The sequence below is a fragment of the Tupaia chinensis genome, unplaced genomic scaffold (assembly GCF_000334495.1).
Source record: "Tupaia chinensis unplaced genomic scaffold, TupChi_1.0 Scaffold000465_1, whole genome shotgun sequence".
NCBI lineage: Eukaryota > Metazoa > Chordata > Mammalia > Scandentia > Tupaiidae > Tupaia > Tupaia belangeri.
The window spans coordinates 587,017-601,522 of NW_006159974.1; the positions used below are offsets into that span (position 1 = coordinate 587,017).

Below are 14,506 nucleotides of genomic sequence, written 5' to 3' on the forward strand. Positions count from 1 at the left end.
CTCTTCCATTTTTCCATCCTGTCAGGATGTGGGGCATGCATGCACACATGCCCAGCATGGTTTTCAAGCTGCCGGGGTCAGGACTCAAATTGTGGCTGTCCATGTGAAGTTCAGCCCCCTTAACCCCTAGGCTACAGACCCAGTCCTGTTAGATTCTTAGCAATGTATTCTCAACAGCTCTCAACGGCTAATGTGGTCTTATAGGTATTTTCAGGGGGTAATACCGTGTCTCCTGTCAAAAGACGAAATCATGGGTAACACAGTGGTTAAGGCACTGGACACCCACATGGTCGATTGCAATTTGTGGACTTGGCAACTTGAAAATCATGCCGGATGTGTGTGTGAGTGCCCAAAATCCTGAGAGGAGAAGGGGTTGTGGAGTGGCCATCCCCCCTGGGGGGTGATTTCTCACTTTTTCTCTCTCTGTCTCTCCAGTGAGTGCATGCACCCTATTCAAAAATGGCAGAGGGTGTAATGGTTATATCCCTAGACTCCAACGTAGTCGACTGCAATTCAAGTACCAGACCCGGCGGCTTGAAACTCATGCCAGGTGTGTGTACATGCATGCCCAAAATCTCGAGGGGAGAATGGAGGAGAGGGTATTGGGGCATGGCCATCCCCCCAGGGGGTGATTTCTGGCTTTCTGTCTCTCCAGTGCACACACGCGCTCTATAGCAAAAATCTTTCTCTCTGAAAAAAAATCACATTCATACACACATGTGGTTGGTGGCACGTGGCTGTAATACCAACTATTTAAGAGTCTGAGCTGGGGGACCAGCAGTTGGCGTAATGGCTGTGTCGCTGGACTCCCATGTAGTCAACTGTGGTTCAAGTCCTGGACCCAGTGGCTTAAACTCACGTCGGGTGCATGTATGTGCATGCCTAAGATACCGAGAGGAGAATGGAGGAGAAGGGATCACAGCATGGTCATCCCCCTGCGGGGGTGATTTCTCACTTTCTGTCTCTCTGTCTTTCTGGTGAGCACACGTATCCTATAGCAAAAACCTCTCCCCCCAAAAAAGTCTGAGGTATGCAGATCAAGGGTAGAGGCCAGCGTGGGCCACGCAAGATTCTGTCTCAAGGGAACCAGCAGTTAGCGTAATGGCTATGTCGCTGGACTACCACGTAGTCGACCACAGTTTGCGTCTTGGACCCGGTGGCTTAAAACTCACACCGGGTGTGTGTGCGTGCGTGCCCAAGATCCCGAGAGGAGAATGGAGAAGGGATTGAGGCGTGGCCATCCCCCCTGGGGGGTGATTTCTCGCTTTCTGTCTCTATGTCTCTCTCTGTCTGGCGAGCACATGTGCCCTATAGCGAAAACCTCTCAAAAAAAAAAAAAATAAAAAGATTCTGTCTCAAGACAGTTACTACAAATTTAGTTTAAAGATCTAACTGCGTTTTTTTTTTTTTTAGGGATTCATGAATTGGGTAGTTTCATCTAAAGATTGAGAAAGGGCGCTTTGCTGGGCATGGCAGAATGGCTTACTTTTATAAGGTAGCTAGAGTTGGAACAAGGAAACAGCACAAGAAATGGATTAACTAATATCAGGTTACTTTTCTTGTAAGGGTTAAAGCATAGAGGACTTCCCTATTCTGCCAGCTAAAACTGGCCTGTTTGGATTTGGGGATTACCTCTCTTTCCTGATATCCTAGAAGCTCATAATCTTAGCATGAGTGACTCCATTTTGGTTTTGGTCTGTTCTGTTGGGATCTATTGTAGTACAGGAGCTTAGTACAAAACAGCCTCCTAGAAATTTAATTTAATACTCTTGAGGAGCCTTTTGCCCTCAGCTTTAGGCTGCAATTGATCCCTTCTCTTGAGCAACTCATACATCCCAGAATATTAATTTACAATGAGAACAGTAAGGGAGGGAGGGGCATGGATAGAGTGTGATTTCCTACTGTTACAACAAACTTCTCCAGTGAACTGACTCGCAGCAAGGGAACAGGCTCAAAGAATAAGCCTGTTCAGAATACATTCCAAGGGGATGGGACTTACATGAGATGATGCTTTAAGGGAGGACTGGCTTACTCGGGGCAGTCAAGCCATTGTGCTTTTGTGGGCTGTGTAGGTCACACCTGGGTCCTGAGTTGGCATTCTCACCAGATGTCAGGTGCTGTCCGTTCATCAGAACTAATGAGAAGGCAGCTGTGGCTTCTAATCAGGCAGTCCCTTCAGAGTGTCAGATGGAGGCCAATTAGCTGAGGCTCTAAGCAATGAAATTCTGCCTTTGCAAGCAAAACAGAAAATGTTCTAGCCCTTAGCGGCAATGCAGGCCTCTAGCATGTTGCCTTTTCTCAAGTTTGTGTTGATCTTTTCTGGTTCTCAGCTGAGCTGGGAGCTGGTTCCAGTATTGAATACTTCAGAGTTCCTAAGAACTGTTATCTGAAGTGGTGTTTAAGGACTTTTCTTTTATTAAATTTTAGTTTCCTTGATCAACACTGCTCTCCATTCTGTGGCCAACACACACATTCTTTCTTAGGCCACATCATTAATTCTCATTTGCTTCAGAGCACTCACAGACCCCTCTGATGTGCAGCACAAGCCCAGTCTTAGAGACGTTAAAAAAATAAAAAGAGCCAGTAGCTAGTATGGTGGTTAAGGCACTGGATTCCCACATGGTCGACTGTGGTTCGAGACCTGATCCTGGCTGCTTGCTTTCTCTCTCTCTCTCTCTCTCTCTCTCTGTCTCTCTCTAGTCAAATTTTAAAAATACTAAATACAATTAAATAATTTTTTAAAAATTTCCCCCTTCTAGGCAGACAATTTAAGACAAAGAGTCCCTTCTAGGAATATTTCCAGTGCCACTTGTCTGTGGGCAACCAGCCTTTGTGAGAGAGGCATGCCTAACCTTCCCTCCTGTGTCTGTGGGGGAGGAGGGAGGGGATGCCAGCCAGGAAGGAGAAAACACTCACAAATATGTGGTCAATTTTGAAAAAATCATCAGTTTATTCCCTGTTCCTCTAGGACTTCTTAAGTTTCCTCTCAGAAACTATTTATGCCTGTGTATTTGATACAATTAAACACAAATAAGTACAAATTCTACCCTCTGTATAGAAAGTTCTTTTTTTACTTAACAGATCTTGCCCACCTGTCGGGATCTGCACCTGTGAGGCTTCCTCATTCCTTCTAAGGGCTACCTAGTATTTCAGGCTTATTTATTTAACCAGCCTCCTCCTGTGCCATTCTGTTGTGGTCCTTTGTATATTAAAGTTGGGTTTGCAAGTGACCAGTCCTATTTCCAGTATTTCCAAGTTCCGGAGGGCCATCCTGCTACAGCCTCAGAACTCAGCTTCTGCCTATCTGGAAAATCAAAGTCGTGCCACCCATTCTCCCCCTTGCTGCTGCCCTATTTCGCTTCTTTGCACAATCAGAACTCTTTATTTTTCCCAAATAAAAATAGTCTGTCTTTTCAGGTTATAAAAATGGAATCTATTCATTGGAGCTCACTCAAATGATACAGAAAAAGTACAAAGAAAGTAAAAAATCATCTGCCATCCCACCCTCTGAATGTCACTGTGTTGGTTAATGTCCTTCTGGACACACACAGCCTCGATGACCTTAAGAGTGACATTATACTACAAGTGTGGGTCTGTCCTCTCCCTGTCTTGTCCCAATATGTAGAACACAAAATTTTGTCTTAGAAGAGTGGTCTACACTTCCAGATTCACCCTAAACTTCACAACCACAGACACTTGGTAGCGCCCCTCCTCAAATCTCACTAATCTGAAGTCTCCAATGGGCTTACCTCCAGCAAACTCTTGAAGCCCAGGAACATGTTTTTTCTTTTCAATTTTGTTTCTGGGGGCCAGCTGCTGGTGGTGGTGGTGGTTAGGCAGCTATATCCCACATTGCCAATTTTGTTGTTTGAGTCCTGGACCTGGTGGCTTGAAAAGCAAGCCAAATGCATGTACAGGCATGCTCAAAATTGAGAGGAGGATGGAGAAGAGATTGTGGAGTGGCAACCCCCATCCCTGGGGGTGATATGTCATTCTCTCTCTCTCTCTCTCAGGACTTATAGCAAACTAAAAAAAACAAACAAGGGACCAGCAGATGGCGTAATGGTTACGTCACTGGACTCCCACATAGTCGACCATAGTTCAAGTCTCAGACCCTACGGCTTAAAACTCATGCCAGGCGTGTGTGCATGCTTGCCCAAGATCTCGAGAGGAGACTGGGACCTTTCTTTTCTTCTTTTTCTTTTTTCTCCTTCTTCTTTTTTAGGTTTTTGCCATAGAGTGCATGTGCTTGCTGAAGAGAGAGACAGAGAGAGAGAGGGAAAGTTACGAATCACCTCCCACGTGAGATGGCCATACCGTAATCCTTTCTCCTCCATTCTCCTCCTGGGAATTTGGGCATACATGCACATGCACCTGTATATTTTTCAAGCCCCTGGGTCGGGACTTGAACTGTGATTGGTCATGTGGGAGCCCGGTGTCTTAACCATTATGCCACCTGCTGGCCCCTGGGACCTTTCTTAAAAGTCGGCTGGCAGACTGAAAGATAAGAAAGCCTTAGACTAGAAGGCAGGAACCCTGGATTCTGGTATAGGTTGCCCTCCCAGAGGGCCAGCTTTTAGGCGTCTCAGGCATGTGTGATAAAACTGGTCACCACCTTCATGAGACAGTCCCCTATTGCTCTGGTGACATGCACACCTAGTGTCTCCCAGTCCCGTACGCTCCAGCTTCCTCCTCTTCTATTGTCTGTTCTTCAGCCCTAACTTCCTTTTGCTCATCTTTTGTGGTCTTCCTTTCCTGGGGGTATTTCTGTTCCCCAACCCCTCCAAAAAGTAACTTTGTTTATTGAAACTTAAGATGGTATTTAAAGGTGGGGTCTTTGAGAGGTGATTAGGTTATAAGGGCAGAGCCTTTGCTAATGTGATTAGTATCCTTATAAAAAAGAGACTCTGAAGAGCTCCTTCGCCCCTCTGCCACATGAAGATACAGAAAAAAGATGGCTACCTATGGAGCGGTGCTTCCCCAGGTACTGAACCTGTGACTGCCTTGGCCTTGGACTTCTGACCCTCAGAACTGTGAGGAATGCATTTCTGTTGTTTACACACCTCTCGGTTTATGATTTTGTCATAGTAGCCCCAAGGCACTAAGGTAACCCTTTGAGCTCTATGTCTTGGAACTCCAAAATCTCTTCCCCCCACTGCTTTGTCAGAGGGTAGGATTGTTTGCCAGAGAGAGAGAGAAAGTGACAAAGCACCCCTCTCCCCCATGAGGGCTGATCTTGCCACAGTCCCTTCTCCTCCATTTCTCCCTCCTATCAGGATTTTAGGCATGTACATGTGCCTGATTTATTTTTCATTAAAAAAAAAGAATTATTTTATTTAACTTTCTTTATTGTTATTATTATTTTCCAGTTTGATTAGAGAGAAACAGAGAAAGAGGGAAAGTGAGAAAGCAAGCCACGAGGCCTGGGACTTGAACCATGGTTTGCCATGTGGGAGTCCGGCCCCTTTAACCACTATGCCACCTGCTGGGCCTGCCCGATATATTTTTCAAGGTGCTGGGGTCTGGGACTCAACCACACAGCTATGTAGGATCCAGTCACCTTAACCACCATACTACCAACTGGCCCCCAAATCCCTATTTTTTTTTTTTTTAAGAGAGAGATATTTACTATAAGGCACAGGCGCTTGCCAGAGACACAGAGAGACAGAAAGTGAGAAATCACTCCCCAGGGGGGATGGTCACGATGCTTTCCTTCTCGTCTTCAGATTTGGGCATGAATACAAACACACCTGGCATTTCAAGCTGCTAGGTCTAGGACTCAAACTACGCTTGGCTATGTGGGAGTCCAGTGACGTAACCGTTACACCATCTTCTGGCCCCAAGTATTCCCCAAGAGTTTCAGGGATGTGAAAGAGTTAATTCAGTGTAGTTGGCACCTTAGGTTTTTTAACCAGAAAGGCTCATCTTAAACTCCTAGGTGCTTCAGATGTTCTTTCTCCTCCCTTTTTCTTCCCAAGTTAGTTGGTCCTTTCTTGACTTCATCACAGATTGCTCACCTTATATTTTTTAAGTTCTGGCCTTCAGACATAGAGATTGTAACATCCATTAACAATTGGCACCAAAATTAAGGACAAAATACATGGCAGACTTCAGCAGCCATATATGACATCTGTTGATTTTTTTTTTTTTTTTTGGTTTTGCTATAGGGCTCATGCGCTCGCCAGACGGACAGAGACAGACAGAGAGACAGAAAGTGAGAGAAATCACCCTCCGGGGGGGATGGCCATGCCACAATCCCTTCTCCTCCATTCTCCTCTTGGGATCTTGCCGGCGTGAGTCTTAAGCCACCAGGTCCGGGACTTGAACCCCGGTCGACTACATGGGAGTCCAGCAACATAGCCATTACGCTAACTGCTAGTCCCGCCCTATATGACTTCTGGAGGTAATGATGAAACAACCTAAGGACCAACAGATGTCTTTCCCAGGATCCCCTAAGTACCCAACCATAGCCTCCCCGTAACTTAAGTCCCAATAAAACCTCCTTGTCCTCACCCTTCCAGCCAAGTCAAAATTCAACTTTCTGCATCCAGCCCTTTTCCTCTACTGGAAAGTGAATACATTCTTTCCTATCCACTTTCTCCCTCTGAGTTTGTGAATTCTTTCACAGCTTACCTCACAGACCACCTTAACACTTCTCACTCATCCCCACGCTCCCTCTGGCTCCCACACTGGCCTCCAATCTTAGCCTCCACAGTCACAATTAGAGGGCCCCATTTATAACACTTCTTTTTAAAATTATTTACTTATTTTATTGATCATTATTATTTAGTTTGTTACAGGACACAAGAGAGAAACAGAGAAAGAGAGAGAGAGAGAAAGAGAGAGAGAGAAAGCAAGTCACCAGGTCCAGGACTTGAACCATGGTCAGCCATGTGGGAGTCCAGCGCCCCAGCCACTACACCACCTGTTGGCCTTCCCATTTCTAAACATTTCTAAAGCACATGGTATGTGCCAAACATTAACATATATCACTTCATTGAATCCTCTCAATCAGGTAAGTACTCATTATTATCCCCATTTTTAAAAATAATTATTTTATTTAATTCTTTATTTAATTATTTATCCATCTATTTATTTATTTATTTATTTATTTATTTTGGAGAGATTTTCACTGTAGGGTGCGTGCGCTCGCCAGACAGACAGACAGACAGAGACATAGAGACAGAAAGCGAGAAATCACCCCTCAGGGGGGATGGTCACGCCGCAATCCCTTCTCCTCCATTCTCCTCTCGGGATCTTGGGCACGCACGCACACGCGCCCGGCGTGAGTTTTAAGCCACCGGGTCCGGGACACGAACCGCGGTTGACTACGTGGGAGTCCAGCGACATAGCCATTACGCTAACTGCTGGTTCCCTCCATCTATTTATTTTTAACTTGAACAGAGAGGGAGAGAGAGAGAGAGAGAGAGAGAGAGAGAAAGCACCTCCCCTGGGGGGAAATGGTCATGTTGCAATTCCTTCTCCCCCATTTCTCCTTTCAGGATTTCATTCTTGCACTCACATGTGCCCAGTGTGTGTTTCAATCCCTGGTCCAGAACTCAGACCATGTGGTTGGTCATGTGGGATCCAGCCACTGTAACTACCATACCAGTGACTGGCTTCTGTCTTTCCTTCTAATCTATCCCCCACCTACTGCGAGAAGTATCTTTGTAAAATTTGATGCTGACAATCATTCCCCTGCTTAAATCCTTGCATTGCTCCAGTTGTCCAAATTCCTTGCATAGCATCTGAAATCCATCATAGTCTTAGCCAGCTTTCTCCCCAGTCATATCCTGCCACACTCTGTTACGCCCTGATCCAGTTTTTCCTTCTTCACTCCTTCTATGTACCTCTGCCCTGGCCACACAAAACTTTTCACAGCTTTCTGAATGCATTTCAGGCTCTTGCCCATATTTCTTTTTGTGTGAAGCTTTCCCTATACTCTATACAGCAAACCCTCCGGTGGGTTTCAAAAATCCAATTCTGGCGTCACCTCCTTTTTAATGTCTTCCTGACTCTCCCTCCCCCAACTTAGGCACAACCTTGTGTGCTCTCACGCTCTCTCTCTCTCTCCCTCTTTTTTTTTTATTTGTCAGAGGGCACATGTGCTCACTGGATAAAGAGAGAGAAGAGAGATCACCCTTCCCATAGGGGATGGTCATACCACAATCCCCTTTCCTCCATCTCTCTTTCCAGTTGGGATTTTGGCCACGCATGCATACACACTTGGTATATTCCTCAAGCTATTGGGTTTGGTACTCGAACAGCAGTTGGGCATGTGGGATCCATTCACCTTAACCAGCATACCACAGGCTGGCCAGTTTGCACTCTTTTATCAAAGCGTTTTCACCATTTTATATATATATATATATATATATATACACACACACACACACACACACACACACATATATTTAAGAATTATTTAATTTTATTCATTCGTTCATTTATTTTAATTTGACCAATGAGAGACAGAGGGAGAAAGAAAGAGAGAAAGCAAGCCACCAGATTCAGGACTTGAACTGTGGTGGACCATGTGAGAATGTCCAGTGCCTTAACCACCACGCCACCTGCTGGTCCCCCCATTATATTATACTTGTGTTTTAATATCTGTATCTCCAACTAGATATGAAGTTCTCCCAAGAGACAAACCCAGTTTCTGGTTTACCTTTTTTTGAGGGAGAGTTTTGTTTTGTTTTGTTTTGTTTTTTAGAATTATTTATTCTTGGCTGGCAAATGGCATGGGGGTTAAAGGCACTGGACTCCCACATGGCTGACTGTGGTTCAAGTCCCAGACCTGGTGGCTTGCTTCTTGCTTTCTCACTTTCCCTCTCTTTCTTTCTCTGTCTCTCTCTGATCAAACTGGAAAATAATAATAATGATAAATAAAGTTAAATAAAAAATATTTAGAAAAAAGAATTATTTATTATATTTTATTTTGTCATTATTATTATTATTGTTCTTCAGTTTGACTAGGGAGAGACAGAGAGAGCGAGATAGAAAGAAAGCAAGCTACCAGGTCTGGGATTTGAATCATGGTCAGCCATGTGGGAGTCCAGCGCCTTAACCACCATGCCACCTGCTGGCCCCAAGGAAGAGATTTTTCCTATAGGGCCCATGTGTTCACTGGAGAGACAGAGAGAGATAAAGTGAGAAATCACCCCCACCCCCCAGGGGGGATGGCCACACAGCAATCCCTTCTCCTGCATTCTCCTTCTGAGATTTTGGGCATGTAAGCACATGCACCTGGCATGATTTTTAAGCTCCTGCATCCGGGACTTGAATTGCAGTTGACCATGTGGGAGTCCAGTGCCTTAACCACTAAGCCACCTGTTGGTCCCTGCCCTCCCATTTTTTTCTTTTTAAATTTGGCAGAGGGCACATGCACTTACTAGAGAGAGAGAGAGAGAGAGAGAGAGAAGAGAAAACATTTCCCAATGGGGCACAGTCACATGGCAATCCCTTTTCCAGTTCTCCATCCTATTGGGATTTTGGGCTGGTTTGCACATGTGCTGGCACATTTCTCATGCCTCCAGGGTCTGAGACCCAAATCACAGTTGACCATGTGAGAGCTGACTCTCTTAATCACTGGGCCATGGGTGACTCTCTGATTCACCTTTTATTTTTTGAGAGGTTTTTGCTATAGGGCGCGTGCGCTCGCCAGACAGAGAGAGACATAGAGACAGAAAGCGAGAAATCATCATGTATGTACCAGTGAAACTATTTATAATGTGTTAGTAGGGGCTGGATGGTGGTACAGCTGGTAAAATGAAAGCTCCACAAGGCAATCCCATATGGGAAGGTTTTTGGCATGTCCTGGGCACACCCATCTCTCTTTGCCCAAGATCCTGGGTTGGCTGAGGCTGGGGTGGATTGGAGCATCAAGATACTGCTCTGGGTGCTTTCTGTCTCTCTCATGGAAAGTAATAAATAAACAAATGTGTGTGTGTGTGTGTGTGTGTGCGTGCGTGTGCACACGCACTAGAGGGTGTCTGCAATCGCCAGAGAGAGACATGAAGGAAAAAGCACACTCCCCACCATGGGTAATCATCACATTACATTCTCTTCTCCTCCACTTTTCTCTCCTTTCAGGATTTTGGGCACTTCCACATGCTTGTGTGCGGCCTGCTTCATCAAGCAGATCTGGGACTCGAACTGTGCAGATAGCCGTGTGGGATTCCTCTGCCTTATCCCACCAAGTCATGGAGCCAGCCCGACTAGAATGAATTTTAAAATGAATCAGTTGGGGGCGGCAGGTGGCATAGTGGTTAAGGAGTTGGACTCCCACATGGCCGACTAGGACTGGCTCAAGTCCTGGAGTTGGCTGCTTGCTTTCTCGATTTCTCTCTCTCTTGCTTTGTGGTCAAACTAGGGAAAAGAAAAAGATGATGAATATAATTTAAAAAATAATTCTTAAAAAAAAAAAAAGAAAAAAGGATCAGTTAATTTACTCCTAACGAAGGAGTCAGTCAGCGAGCAAGGAAGGCAGACTAGCTACACCTGAGCAGGTGCACTTCGGCTTCAGCCCCGCCTCGGCGGAACTACATTTCCCAGAAGGCCCCGCATCCCGCGCATGCGCACCGGCAAGTTCGGGAATCTGCGACGCCGAGTTTCACTCTAGCTGCCTGCCCCCTCCTTAGAGTCGGAGCCACAGCCGGAGCCCTGCCCAGGCCGAGCGGGAGCTGCAGCCCGAGCGCGGTGGTACCCTCCGCCTTTCCTCTTGCTCTCCTCAGCCTCGGTAAGACGGACGGGCGGGCCACCTGCTCGTCGCCAGAGATAGCGTCCTGAGGGCGGGGGTCGGGGACAAACCGAGCCGAGCTGGGACCGGAAGGGGCGGGCGAGGAGTGAGGGAGGGCTGGGCCGGGCGGGAGTCGAGCCCCGAGGTCCCGGGGGACTGGGAGGACTGGGTGAGAGTGAAGCCGGCGTGGAAACTGACGGGCGCGCAGGGAGGGGCGCAGCCGCCGGAGTTTGGGCTGTGGGGACCGTGTACCCCTTCCCGCGGGACCTGGGGAGGCGGCGGTGGTCCTGCCGCCCGGCTGCCCGGCCCGAGGGTGGGCTCTGCTGGGGGCTTCCTCAGGCTGAAGGGCTCCCCTGGGCTGGGGGCTGCGTACTTCGCAGGAGTTTGTCTCCGAACTCCGCTTTCCTTCAAGTGGGGTCCGCTTTCCCGGAAGCCCATGTTCTGTGGCCCTGGATCACTTTTGGGGATGCGTAATGTATATGCTAAAGAGGATTTAAAAGACTCTTCCTTTTTCTGGAGCTACCAGCTCCTCCCGCCTTTCCCGGCCAGCTGCGTCCTCCACACTGGCTCCACTTCCCTAAGTGCCAGTGGCAGTGGAAATAGGATGTGTCCCGACTCTTGGACCTTTAAGAAACTCGAAATATTTCTGCATCCCTTCCTGACTCTTTTAGAATTCTAGAAGGTAGACTTTGTAGTAGCCAACATCAGGGCTTCCCTTAGCCAGCCTTCTGACTAGGCCTCTTGTTCATTTGCTGTGTGACCTTGGCCATATTTTTACCCTCTCTGGTATGCAGATTTCCTGGCTCCATAGGCTACGGAACTCCTGTTAGGTCCTTCTGTGAAAGGGCTCTGGTTTTTTATAACTATCCTCTTGATTGTTGAGTGAGCAGAGGAAGACTACTTACTGTACCTCCTGATCTGCCCAGGCTGTTGGAAAATAAATCGGTCCAACATCTGTGCATTTAACTGCCGTTTCTCAATTTTAAACCTGATCATCTTCTTCCTTGTTGGCAAAGGTGCCTTGGAATTTGTGTCGCTGAGTCAGCAAGCCTTTCAGATTTGCCCGGTTTTTGTTGTTTGCATTTTATATCAAGATGGGAACGCAAACAAGTCATTCCTCCTAAGGATCTGGTGTCTCCATCAAGAAGGGACAGTTTGTGCCAGCTCTCCAGAGAGAAAAGGTGAGAGCCTGGGGACTTGACCTTGTTGCCTTCTCAGTCTGGTTTTCAGTAGAGAAGTGGGGACTGGGGAGAGTGGAATCTGAGGTCTCCTGGATGAAAGTGAGCCCTGGGAGTTGATTGTTGATTGCCCACTGTCTCAAATAAATTCAGGTGGCTTCTAGCCAACTGTTTCTCCTGTTTAACCAGTCTGAGAGAATGCTTTCCAGATGGTTTCCACTTTAAGACATAATTTATGGGATGAAGCGCACAAGTCAGGATTTCTGCATTTGAACTGGAAATGTCCATTTCTTTGCATACACCTTTTGTGGGTGCTAGATAAGATTTCTTGTCTTTGGGAAGCTCATTGTTTGGTACAAAAGACAGACAAACTACAGTCAGTGACAAGGTGTTGTCAGTGTGGTTTGTTTTGAGCTGGAGAATCACAGAGCAGGCCCCCTTTGCCCCATGCCTCTCCTCCAGTAGTGGGTAGGGTTCTGGAAGATGGTAGTTGTAAAGGAGAAGTAACCTGGCAGAGGAGTCAGCATTTGCAGTTACGAAGCTGCCTGAGCAAGAGTGGGCCACTGTAAGTAGCTCAGGGTGGCTGGAGCAGCAAGGGGTGGTGTGGGGTCAAGGAGGGTTTTGTAGGTCACGCCAAGGTTTTGGAGAGCAGAGGATTTTAGCAGAATTCGATGAGGGTATTTTCAATGAGCACACTGACTAGACAGTGCGGAATGGATAATGTTGGATTATTCTATTTGTAACTGTCTCCTTATACCACGAGAGCTTCTGGTAGGATAGGAGTAGATGAGTGATTTTGCCTTCAGTTGCTATAGTTTCGTCGAAGGGAGAAAATGCACATAGAGTAGGCCAGCAAGTGGTGTAGTGGTGAAGGCGCTGGATCCCCACGCGGCTGACTGTAGTTCGAATGCTGGGCTTGGTGGCTAGAAAATCACAATGGGTGTGTGTGAGTGTGGATGTGCCCAAAGTCCCAGAAGGAGAATGGAGAAGGGTGGCCACCCACCCTGGGGGGTGATTTCTTTACCTCTCTCTTATCTCTCTCTCTTAAGCAAGCGCACACAGCCTATGGGGGGAAAAAAAAGACATAGGGAACTGAACCACAGCCAGAATGCTGTGGAAATCGGTAAGAGGGCACTTTCTATCTGTTGGGCACATCACAGCATCATTGGAAGTGCTGTTTAAATTTGGCCTAGGAAGTCTGGGTGAGGTGAGGATGGATGGCCAAGTGGGTGGGGTTGGGGTAGAGCAGAGACATGGACTGTGGGAACCCCTGGATGTCTATGGCAGTGGCAAGTTCTCACTTAAATTTCTAGGGAGGGATTGAGGGGGAGGAGTATAGATGAGAGAGTATTGTAGGGGCATGCATTGGCAAATATTATTGATAAGGCGGGAGGGCCATTCCGTAATGGGTTTAGACTTTCAGCCTAAGGAAGATGAACTTTATTTTTGAGATCCAGGGGGAGATATGGAAGAGACAGGATCCGAACTATAAGTAGGAAGTTTAATCTTGCACCTTGTCTGAGGTGGACTGGGAGAGACAAGAGTTGGAGAACCATTTGGGAGGGAGGATTTATTAATGTTGGCGGCTCAGAGGTCCCAACTAGATGCTGGCAGTGGGGGCTGAGGTGAGGCAAGATCAGACCACAGCAGCAGGACTGTAGGGGAGGCTGGGAAGGAGCAAGAATCCTAGACGGACCAGCTGGTAATCCAGCAGCAAGGCAAAGCTCTGCAATGCTCACCCACCGGGAAGGGCCTGGCTCCTTGTCCCAGAGCCTTCCTGTATGCTCTGGGCACAAACCCGAGATCTGGACGGGCTGGGGGTAGATCACGGCATGGGGGCCCTTTGGGGGATGCCTCCCCTGCTATTGTGTCTCTGTTTCTCACTCTCTGAGAAGAAATAAACTAAAACAAACAAACAAAAAGAATCTCAGGCTTTTCTCCTGACTGCCTGAGCAGAGTGGAGCCCGGGGATCCAGGTGGGGAAGGAGAATTGAGAAGATAAGTTTAACTTCAGACATGTTGAAGATACTTAAGAGGCCAACAAGATGAGGCCATAGGCTGGGAGGAAAGTCCGCTTTCATTCCACAGACGCCTACTGGAATGTTGCGTGCCAGGGTTTGTGCATGCACTTGGAGTACAAAGATAATTAAACAGGCTCTTTAGTGTTTGTTTTATCAGGTAAACTGAGAACTGGATGAATGCACACTCATCAGTGCTCAGGCATGGCCTGCTTTTCTTTATTTAGTAACTTATTTTTAGTGAATGTAGTAAGCTCTGGCAATCCAGCCATCTAAAAACAAAGCTAGGCTCTTGAAACAAAAGTATAGATTTAATTATTTCATTTGATACCTTCTTTCTCATCCTGAGGTAACCATTATCCCCTTGCTTTCTTTTTTTGTTTTTCTTTTTAAAGAATCATTTTATTTTATTATTATTATTATTATTATTCAATTGACCAGAGAGGGAGAGAGAGACAGAAAAAGAGAGGAAGAGAAAGCAAGCCATCAGGTCTGGGACTCAAACCACAGTCAGCCATGTGGGAGTCCAGCACCTTCATTTGCTATAGGGCACATTTACTCACCAGAGAGAG

At 46.8% G+C, this 14,506-nt stretch overlaps 1 protein-coding gene across 5 annotated transcripts in view; it reads left to right on the forward strand.

Moving 5' to 3' along the window:
* The first annotated feature begins 10,583 nt into the window (after window positions 1-10,583).
* The window catches only part of DTX2 (deltex E3 ubiquitin ligase 2), a 42,802-nt gene continuing 38,879 nt past the window's right edge, over window positions 10,584-14,506 (forward strand). For 3 of the 5 annotated variants that reach the window (XM_006155644.3, XM_014590592.2, XM_006155646.3), the window contains exons 1-2: window positions 10,584-10,738; window positions 11,755-11,919. The gene's annotated coding sequence lies outside the window, so the exon portion shown is untranslated. Of the gene's footprint in view, window positions 10,739-10,866; window positions 10,908-11,754; window positions 11,920-14,506 lie in introns of those variants that run through there. The other 2 variants (XM_014590591.2, XM_006155647.3) reach the window with 2 other exon arrangements.